This window comes from Ahaetulla prasina, chromosome 3 (assembly GCF_028640845.1).
Source record: "Ahaetulla prasina isolate Xishuangbanna chromosome 3, ASM2864084v1, whole genome shotgun sequence".
Classification (NCBI taxonomy): Eukaryota; Metazoa; Chordata; class Lepidosauria; order Squamata; family Colubridae; genus Ahaetulla; species Ahaetulla prasina.
The window spans coordinates 174828294-174840065 of NC_080541.1; positions in this window are offsets into that span (position 1 = coordinate 174828294).

The window sequence follows — 11772 nt, forward strand, 5'->3', positions numbered from 1 at the left end:
ACCCTCTGGTGTGTACTGGGGATTTAAACGGTCTAGTGGGCACCGGAGCTTCCGTCCCATCAATAACTCGGCTGGGCTTCTACCTGTTGCGGTGCTGGGGGTTCTGTGCTGGACCGCTAGGAATAAATCTATCTTTGTTTGCCAGTCGCCTGGCTTGAGTCTTGACAATGCCTCTTTTGCGCTCCGGACGGAACGCTCTGCAAGGCCATTCGACGCAGGGTGGAAAGGTGCAGAGAGGGCATGCCGGATGCCCGCATCTGCCAGGTACTCCTCAAACTGTGTTGCCGTGAATTGCGGGCCGTTATCGGATACCAGCGTGTCGGGCAGCCCGTGGGTTGCAAACAGGTGCCTTAGGGCTGCGATTACAGCCTCGGCTGTCATGGATTTCATGAGAATGATTTCCAGCCATTTAGAAAATGCGTCGACTACCACTAGGAAGGTTTGGCCGTGGAATGGGCCAGCAAAATCAATGTGGATTCTCGACCAGGGCCCTTGGGGTTTTTCCCATTCCCTGACTGGGGCCGTTGGGGGTAGTGGTCTGGATTCCTGACAGGCCAGGCATTTCCCTACCCTCTCAGCAATTTCTAAGTCCATGAGGGGCCACCACACATAGCTTCTTGCTAACCCCTTCATCCTTACGATCCCTGGGTGGCCCTCGTGGAGGAGGTCCAATACCTTTGCCCTCAATTTTTCCGGGATCACCACTCGATCCCCCCACAGCAGGCACCCCCCTTGAGCCGAGAGTTCTTCCCGCTTCTTCACAAATTCCTTAAAACGCTCGCCCGGCGCAGCGGGCCACCCTCTTTGCACCCAACCCAGTACAGTTCTTATGGTAACGTCCCGATAAGACGCCCTAGCCACCTCCTTAGATGTGACTGGGCCTGAGTCCAGAGAGTCAATCAGCAGTATGGGCGCCCCCGGTGTGGGGTCCTCGATTGCCCCTGGCAGTGGGCATCTGCTTAATGCGTCCGCGTGCCCCAGGTCTTTTCCTGGTCGATGCTGCAGCTTGTAGGAGTAAGCAGCCAAGAAGATAGTCCATCTGGTTAAACGGGGTGAGAGTGCCACTGGCGTTGGGCGGTCGCCAGCCAATAATCCTAGCAGGGGTCTATGGTCAGTGACAATTTCAAAATTTCTGCCAAAAACGTACTCGTGAAATTTCTTGACACCTGACACTATAGCTAGGGCCTCTTTGTCCAATTGGCTATAGTTCCTCTCGGTTGAGGACATCGTTCTTGAATAGAATGCTATTGGGGCTTCTGTGCCATTTGGGAGTCTGTGGCTGAGCACTGCCCCCACTCCGTAAGGGGAAGCGTCGCAGACTAGGACCAATGGCAAATTGCTGTGATATTGGATTAGCAAGCTATTGCTCGAGAGTAAGTTTTTTACTGCTTCGAAAGCCCTTGCTTCCGCCTTCCCCCAAGACCATGCAGCATTCTTTCCTAACAATTTATGCAGCGGCTCGGCAATCGTTGCCTTGTTTTTTAAAAAAACCGCGTAAAAATTCACTAAACCCAGGAAAGCCTGCAGTTCTGCTTTGTTTTTGGGCGCTGGAGCCTTTCTTATTGCCTTAACCTTGCTCTCGGTGGGGTGAATTCCCTCTTTGTCAATTCTGTAGCCCAAGAATTCTACGGATTCTACCCCGATTTGGCATTTGTTCACTTTAAGCTTTAGACCGGCTGACCGGAAAATGCCCAAAACTTTTCTTAGGCGCTCCCCCAGTTCCTCTAAATTTTCTGCCGACACCAACACATCGTCAAAATAGGGAACTACCCCGGGGAGCCCCTGCAGAAGTCGCTCCATTAAGTTTTGAAATAGCCCTGGTGCCACACTCACCCCAAACTGCAACCGGGTGCACTTGAAAGCCCCCCTATGCGTCACGATCGTTTGGGCTTCGGCTGTGGCTGCGTCTACGGGTAGCTGTTGGTAGGCTTGGGCCAAATCTAGTTTAGCAAACACTTGCCCTTGTCCCAACGAGTGCAGCAAGTGTTGCACCACGGGAACTGGGTACGCGCTCTTTTGTAAGGCTTTGTTTAGCGTCGCCTTGTAATCAGCGCAGATTCTTACTGACCCATCTTGTTTTACCGGGGTGACGATTGGCGTCTCCCATTTGGCGTGGTCGACAGGTACCAGTATCCCTTGCCTTATTAACTTGTCTATTTCCCTATCAATCTTGGGCTTAAGGGCAAAAGGTACCCTCCTAGCTTTTATTCTGATAGGGGCTACCTGGGGGTCTAGATTAAAGGAAATGGGGGTCCCCTTGTACTTGCCCAGGCAGTCCTCGAACACATCTTCGAATTCACTCATGAGTGCATCTTTAAGTTTAACGTCACTTCTGTAGATGCCAGTCACTCCCATGCCCAATGCACGGAACCAGTCCAGTCCCAACAAACTTGGCAGGGTTCCTTCGACGATCGTGATGGGCAGGGTCTTCTTGTGTGGTCCGTACTCGACTCGGACAGAGGTGGTCCCTCGAACAGGGATGCGATTCCCTTGGTAGTCGTGGACTCGTAGCCGTTGTGTTTGCAGGTGGCGTTTCGCGACTGATGGCAAAGCTTTCGCAAGAGTGTCCCAGGACATGATTGTGATCGCTGACCCGGTGTCCACTTCAAGCCGGCACGGCACTCCTTCTATTCTGGGCTTGGTGAAGATTTTTTTCTCCACCCGGGTTGCGGCGCGGCCTATTATCACAGTCATTTGATTCGAGTTCGCGCCTTTTTTGTTTGAGCCAATCGCGGGTCGCCTTGCCGATTCCGCGCTCTGATTGGCTGATTTGAATTTTCGGCGGGAAGGTTGGGGAGCTCGACAGACTTGAGCCAGGTGCCCCTTCTTCTCGCACCGCCGACATGTAGCGTCCTTAAACTTGCATTGTTGGCGATGGTGTTGACCCCCGCAACTTCCGCATTCGTTCCGGTCTTCTTTTCCGCGTTTCTCGGTTCGACAAACCCCTTCCTCATCCTCACCGTCTGATTCGGTCTGGATCTCTTCGTGGTGTACCGGGGTTGGTTTTGTGCTCGCCGTCGGCGTGAGCGGCTTTTGCAGGGTCTCCGCCGCTTGGGTGGACATCTCATGAGCTCTGGCTTCGTCCAGAGCGTTTGCCAGCGTTAGGTTGCTTTTTGAAAGCAGTCGCCTCCGCAAATGCATGTCTCTGACTCCACGGATGAGTTGCTCTAGTAGCGCCTCGTCCAGGTCTCGGTACCCACAGTCTTTGGAAGCTTTCCGCAGGGCGGCCATGTAGTCGCTGATGGATTCGCCCTCCAGCTGTCGGCGCTCTCCAAATTCAAAACGCCGCACGTATTTGGACGGCGTTGGCGCGAAATGGTTTTTAAGCAGGGTTTGCAGAGTTTGCCACGATACCGATTGTACCGGCGTTGGCTCTGCCAGGGCTTCCGCGATGTCGATGACCTCGGGACCGCAGTGGCTCAAGAAATATGCCCTTTTGCGGTTGTCTGGAACTCCTTGCAGTTCGTTGGCTTCTAGGAAGCTTTCGAAACGGGTCATATACGTTCCCCATTTCTCTCTGGCTGGGTCAAACGGCGCGGGCGGAGTGTAACTTGCCATCTCCGCGTTTCTGCCCTGGGCTTGCTGGGTTCGGTTCTTCCGTGCTTCAGCTCGGTTCTGGTGCTCCTTAGCCTCGATATCCCACCTTCGTCGCCAGTGTTAAGTTCGGGAAGTAACGAGGCTGGAGACCAGGGTAGTGACAACAGCTCTTTAATATATGGTGAACCCAGCAACGTGGGTGGGGAAAAACCTCTCCTTATATACTGTTCAACCGGCGGCTTCAACCAATCAGCAACGTGCTTGTTTCCCGCCCAAACATTTAAAGATACATAACAGTATAATTCTATCAGTTTCTACTTGGGAATAAGCAACATTGAGATGAGAATTATTAACTGGGCACATCTATATAGGATTGTATTTATAAATCAGTGATAAAGCTTGCGTTTACAACTTTATAATAAAATTGTTGTTGCAAACCACTTCCATAATTAATTAAACCAGTTATTTATATTAATCACTATGTTTAAAACATGCTGCAATTGTGCCACCTGTGGGAATATACATTTACTGAAATACCTAAAGATTTCCTCCTACTGATAGAATTTGCAGCCTCAATTACAAAATTGGCTAACACTTTCAAATCCTCCAAGAGACATCTGAAACAGCTGCAATTAGGTATTATAAGCTATCAAGTGAGCAGTGAATCTTTTGCATTTCAAAACCGTCTTTTGCTTTTAACAGTTGGCTCTTGCAACCATCATAAATGCACGCTGTATTCCCAAGCACCTGAACTTTGATCACATGACTATGGTGATAATAAATGCAAGGATTAATCATAGGTCACATTTTTCAGTGTCATTGTAACTTTGAACACTTATGAAATGAATGGTAGTAAGCCAAGGACTACCATATCTGTATCTTTTAATTTATTTTGTCACAACATTATATACAAGAACATATATTGAAAGGAAAATATAAGACAGGAATGGTAGGCACTTTTGTGCACTTATGCACGCCCCAAAATACTTATCTGTATTTTGAAATAGCAGCAAGGACAACTAAGAGTCCATTTGAAATTGCTTCTGGGGATTTGGGCAATGAAAATAGTATGGAATAGAATGTAAATGACCTAATGAGCAGCAACATCTTGCTATTGAAGCAATAAGTAGCACAATCACAAGTTTCCCTACTATCTTCATTCTGCAAAATGTTGTCTATTTCAATCCTATCTGTCTCAGTACAACAACCTTTTGTATTCTTTTTCCTCTCATACATGCCTTACTCTTTCTGCGTAATTCTCTTCTTTTTCTTCATCTGCCATACTCTATCTGCCATAATCCTTTTCTAGAATCACTCCATGTAGCCTTCTATTTCCTTTAAACTATTCCTTTCCTATTTTCTTCAATCCCTTAACAACATTTCCACATGGTACAGGTATATTTACAAGTTCTAAGCTGATTCTGGTATGAGATTTTATGTCAGCATCTGACTCTTACGGTATTTATTTATTTATTTAATTTATTTATTTAATCACATTTTTATACTGCCCTATCTCCCAAGGGACTCAGGGCGGTTTACAGCCTATTAAAAACACCAATACATAACTATAAATACAGAAATAAAACACTAATTAAAATTAGTAATTATTAGATAAGGCCGAATTAAAATTTACAATTAAAATAATAAAACCCCATTAAAACTACATTTAATTAAAAACCTAGCCCAGTCCTGCGCAGATAAATAGTTGTGTCTTAAGCTCGCGGCGAAAGGTTCGAAGGTCGGGAAGTTGACGGAGTCCCAGGGGAAGTTCATTCCAGAGGGTGGGGGCTCCCACAGAGAAGGCCCTTCCCCTGGGTGTCGCCAGTTGGCACTGCCTAGCGGACGGCACCCGAAGGAGTCCCTCCCTGTGAGACCGCACGGTAAGGGTCGGTGGGAGGCAATCGGTGGCAGCAGACGGTCCCGTAAGTAACCCGGCCCTAAGCCATGGAGCGCTTTGAAGATGGTTACCAAAACCTTGAAACGCACCCGGAAAGCCACAGGCAGCCAGTGCAGTCTGCGCAGGAGTGGTGTCACATGGGTGCCCCTCGTGGCTCCCTCTATCACCCGCGCAGCTGCATTCTGGACTAACTGTAGCCTCCGGGTGCTCCTCAAGGGAAGCCCATGTAGAGAACATTGCAGTAATCCAGGCGAGATGTCACGAGAGCATGAGTGACTGTGCATAGGGCATCCCGGTCTAGGAAGGGGCGCAACTGGCGAACCAGGCGAACCTGGTAAAAGGCTCTCCTGGAGACAGCCGTCAAATGATCTTCAAAGGACAGCCGTCCATCCAGGAGAACACCCAAGTTGCGCACCCTTTCCACTGGGGCCAGTGACTCGCCCCCAACAGTCAGCTGTGGCTGCAGCTGACTGTACCGGGGTGCCGGCATCCACAGCCACTCTGTCTTGGAGGGATTGAGCTTGAGCCTGTTTCTCCGCATCCAGACCCGTACGGCCACCAGACACCGGGACAGCACTTCGACAGCTTCGTTGGGGTGGCCCGGTGTGGAAAAATACAGCTGAGTATCATCAGCGTAGAGTTGATAACTCACACCGAAGCCACTGATGATCTCACCCAGCGGCTTCATATAGATGTTGAACAGGAGGGGCGAGAGAATCGACCCCTGCGGCACCCCACAAGTGAGGTGTCTCGAGGTCGACCTCTGTCCTCCCGTCAACACTGTCTGCGACCGGTCAGAGAGATAGGAGGAGAACCACCGATAAACGGTGCCCCCCACTCCCAATCCCTCCAACCGGTGCAGCAGGATACCATGGTCGATGGTATCAAAAGCCGCTGAGAGGTCTAATAGGACCAAGGCAGAGGAATAACCCCTATCCCTGGCCCTCCAGAGATCATCCACCAACGCGACCAAAGCCGTCTCAGTGCTGTATCCAGGCCGGAAGCCAGACTGGAACGGGTCTAGATAGACAGTTTCATCCAGGTACTGGGGTAATTGACATGCCACCACACTCTCTACAACCTTCGCCACAAAGCGAAGGTTGGAGACTGGACGATAGTTACCTAAAACAGCTGGGTCCAGGAAAGGCTTCTTGAGGAGGGGTCTCACCACCGCCTCTTTCAAGGCGGCAGGGAAGACCCCCTCCAACAAAGCAGCATTCGTAATCCCCTGGAGCCAGCCTCGTGTCACCTCCTGTGTGGCCAGCACCAACCAGGAGGGGCACGGGTCCAGCAAACATGTGGTAGCATTCAACCTCCCCAATAACCTGTCCATGTCCTCGGGAGCCACAGGGTCAAATTCATCCCAAACAGTCTCAACAAGACAGCTTTCAGACCTCCCGTCTGGATCCACCCAATTTTGATCCAGACCATCCCGAAGCTGAACGATTTTATCGTATAGATAACCACTAAACTCCTCGGCACGTCCCTGCAACGGGTCATCCCGCTCCCCCTGTTGAAGGAGAGAGCGAGTCACCCGAAACAGGGCGGCCAGGCAGTTATCTGCCGACGCAATGGGGGAGGAGACGTAGCCACGTCTCGCTTCCCTCAATGCCACTAGGTAGGTCCTGGTATATGACCTAACTAGTGTCCGATCAGCCTCCGAACGACTGGATCTCCAGGAACTCTCTAGGCGTCTTCTCCGGCGTTTCATCTCCCTCAGCCCCTCGGAAAACCAAGGAGCTGATTGAGACCTTCGCCGGGTCAGAGGCCGCAAAGGCACGACACGGTCTAGAGCCCCAGCCGCGGCCAGTTACCAAGCTGCGACTAGTTCTCCAGCCGTGCCGTGAGCCAGACCCTCAGGAAATGGCCCAAGCTCCGTCCGGAACCTCTCCAGGTCCATCAGGCGCCTGGGACGGAACCAACGTATTGGTCCCGTCTCCCTGCGGTGATGAGTGGCAGTCAGAAAGTCTAGGCGAAGGAGTGATCTGACCATGACAAAGGTTCAATGACTAACTCTCTCAAGTCCAGATCCTTCAGCCACTGTCCAGAGATAAAAATCAAGTCCAGCATGCCACCCCCAATGTGAGTGGGGCCATCAACTACTTGAGTCAGGTCCAAGGCCATCATGGAAGCCATGAACTCCCGAGCTGCCGTCGATAACATGCCTGTCGATGGCAGGTTAAAGTCCCCCATAACCATAAGTTTGGGGGTCTCAACCACCACTCCAGCAAGCACCTCCAGGAGCTCGGGCAGGGCTGCTATCACGCAGCAAGGAGCCAGCTACGTGACCATCTGACACCTATGACCCCACCTCACAAAGAGGGATTCACAGCCGGAAATCTGAGGAACAGTGGCCTTCCTCGGCTCTAGACTCTCTTTAATAACAACCGCCACCCCCCCACCCCTATCTTGGGCCCTCGGTTGATGAAATGCTCGGAAACCAGGTGGGCACATGTCGACAAGGGGCACGCCCCCTTCTGTGCCCAGCCAGGTTTCCGTAACGCCCATAAGGTCCGCGGAGCCCCCCTGAATAAGATCACGAACTAGGGGGGCCTTGTTAACCACGGACCGTGCGTTGCACAACATCAACCGGAGGCCTAGGCTCTGAGAGTCATGACCATCCGGGGAACGGGAGAAGTCTGAGGGATCGGGGCGCGTGATCGCCTTCAAACATCGAGCACGCGCCCCCAAAAATCAATGCGATCCCTCGCTTCCGCCATATCTGCCCCTCCCACTTACCGTGCAAATAGAACCACCCTCACCAAAAGGAATGCAATCCTCCCCTGTAAGTTGATTTATTCAAGGTTTAATTGCAGCACATCTGAAATTGCATCAAAAATATTTTTATTGCAAGATTGGAGTTTTACTGAACTTGTGGATGGGCTGCTTTTGCCATTGGTGGACTTGCTATCTCAGGGGTACCTCTTCCCTTTTCAAGCACTATAGCTTCATGCCAGGGAAATAGCATTATGAACAAGAGTCTTGCATATTTTATAGCTGGTTCTCATAGGGATTTCTGATGATGATGATGATGATTTCTTTTATTCATTAAACATGAAACTCAGTCAACTTAACATTTAAAGATGTGTCATAAATACCATTGACTGGTGTTAATGGTTGATATGAGGTGCTGCCAGCGTCCTAAGTATCAACCAAGTATCTTCTTAAAATATATGATGTTCCAAGTAGCGCAGTTTTTTCCAGTTCCGCTGGTGTTATTGCAGGAAGCTGCAATTTCTTGATGTGTTTTGTAAAATTCTTGGACATGGTACCAAGTGCCCCGATGACAATGGGTATCACTGTTACATGTTTCTTCCATAGCCTTGTAGTTTCAATGGCCAAGTTATGATATTTTGTGATTTTTTCCAGTTGTTTTTCTTCAACTTTGGCATATCCTGTACAGCGATATCAAGAATTAGAATCAGAATTAGAATAGAATTTATTGGCCAAGTGTGACTGTATGCTTTGGCCCTTGACAAGTGTGATTATTATTATTTACTTTATTTATTAAACATGAAACTCAGTCAACTGAACATTCAAAAAGGCATCACAAATACCATTGACTGGTGCTAATGGTTGATACAGGTTGCTGCCAGCGTCCTAGGTATCAACCAAGTACCTTCTTAAGATGTACAATGTTCCAAATAGCACAGTTTTTTGCAGTTCCGCTGGTGTTATTGCAGGAAGCTGCAATTTGTTGATATATCTTATAAAATTTTTTGACATGGTACCAAATGCCCCGATGACAATGGGTATCACTGTTACATGTTTCATCCATAGCCATGTAGTTTCGATGGCCAGGTCGTGATATTTCATGATTTTTTCCAGTTCTTTTTCTTCAACTCTGGCATCTCCTGATACCGCGATATCAATAAATTGTACGTTTCACTTTTTGACAACTGTGATATTTGGCATGTTGTGTTCCAAGTGACGATCTGTCTGTATTCAAAAGTCCCACAAGATCTTCACCTTCTCATTTTCTATAACTTTTTCCCCTTGTTCCCATGACTTTTGGGAAACAGGTAAGTTGTATTTTTTACATAATGACCAGTGGATTATTTTAGCAACTCGGTCGTGTCTAGCTTTGTAATCAGTTTGTGTGATTTTGCTGCATTCACATATTAAATGTGAAACAGTTTCGACTTTGTTGTTGCAAAGTCGGCAGTTTGGATTGTCGGTGGATTTTTGTATCTTTGCTTTCATGGCATTAATTTGTAGAGTTTGTTCTTGAGCAGCGAGTATTAAACCTTTCATTTCTTTCTTGATGGTTCCTATCTTAAGCCATACCCATGTAAAGTTGTCATCACATTTTCCTTCGGTGTTTTTCAAGTGCTGTCCATGCAAAGCTTTGGTTTTCCATCTATTTAATCTGTCATCCAGCTGTTTTTCATCATCATCATCATCATCATTATTATTATTATTATTATTATTATTATTATTATTATTATTATTATTATTTTGCAAACTAAATATCTAAATGAGGTAAGGCCTAATGGAATGTCATTCTTATATGTTCCTATTCGTCAGCTAGAGATTTTACAATGTATAGTAAGATTTTATTTTCTAACACTGTGCTTTAAATCATAACTCAGATTCTTAGAGTCTGATTTACTTTAAGAATGTTATCATTTGATATCAGGCCAGATGCCAGAACCTTAAAAATCAGAAGCATATTCTGATTCCCCTTCTTTATTATACTACACAAACCCTAAATAATTCTGTCAACTGAGTAGGGCTACTAAAATGTTTCATTTCATGGTGCCCTTTCCCTCCCTGATGCCCTTTCCCTTCCTTATTTATTTTTTCTATTTTTGAGTTCATGAATCTTCTAAATCCCAAATAAATATTAATTACACATTCTGTACACTTCAGTGCCTATACTGTCACAAAACAAAGTTTTCTATTGTCACCAAATTGCCAGTGTGTGTGTGTGTGTGTGTGTGTGTGTGTGTGTGTAGTGTGTATCAATTTAGACAATGAAATTAAGTTTTCCAATGGAAGGGCGAAAACTTCTGTTATATATAGTGACTTAGTGATTACATATGCTGTGTCTATTTTCTTAATTATCCTAAAGAGAAACCCACAAACGGATCTCAAGGCTGATTTGTACTGTATACAGTACAGGTAGTCCTAGAATTACGACCATAATTGAGCCCAATGCTGCTAAGTGAAACATTTGTTAAATGAGTTTTGCCTCATTTTATGTCTTTTCTTTCCATAGTTAAGTCAATCATTGCATTTGTTAAAGGATTCCCTATTGACTTTGTCAGAAGGTAGCAGAAGCTCACATGACCTCAGGACACTGCAACTGTCATAAATATGAACCAGTTGGCAAGCATCTGAATTTTGATCATGTGACCATGGGGATGCTACAACCGTAGAGTGAACAACGGCCATAAGTCACTTTTTTCAGTGCCATTGTAACTTTGAACAGTCACTAAATGAACTGTTGAAAATCGAGGACTACCCGTACTAGGTTAGAGTGGTTAGTTACCTCAGTATTGCTGAGCCACAATAAAGCAGGAGTCTCCAACCTTGGCAACTTTAAGACTTGTGGACTTCAACTCTCAGAAGTTGAGAGTTGAGCTTTGCTGGCTGAGGAATTCTGGGAGCTGAAGTCCACAAGTCTTAAAGTTGCCAAGGTTGGAGACCCCTGTATTAAAGTGTGTAGACCAGAGGTGGGTTTCAGCAGGTTCTGACCAGTTCTGGAGAACCGGTAGCGGAAATTTTGAGTAGTTCGGAGAACCGGTAGTAAAAATTCTGACTGGCCCCGCCCCCATCTATTCTCTGCCTCCCAAGTCCCAACTGATTGGAAGGAAATGGGGATTTTGCAGTAACCTTCCCCTGCCATGCCCACCAAGCCACACTCAGAGAACCGGTAGTAAAAAATTTTTTAAAACCAACCACGTTATAGACCTCAACTCCCATAATTCCCCAGGCAGCCTACTGGGGAATTTTATAGGCTGGGTAGAGATTTCTGGGAGTTGAAGTCCACGCTTGTTAAAGTACCACTGGCTAGCTAGCTCGGGGGTCTCCAACCTTGGCAACTTTTAAGCCTGGAGGACTTCAACTCCCAGGAGTTGAAGTCCTGCAGGCTTAAAGTTGCCAAGGTTGGAGACCCTGAGCTAGCTTATGGTTCAACGAATCCTCCAAACATCAAACCAACCAGCAGGGGTCGTCAAGGAAAAGCTTCGCTTTAACCTCTTAGCAAGGCGCTATTAAGTCAGCAGCCTCTTCCACACACACACTGGCGGCTCCGTTGCAACCGTGCAGCTCCGTCTCTCGCGCGGCCTCCAACCGTCTCAAGGGGAAAGCGACCTTCCAGCAGCTCCGTCGCT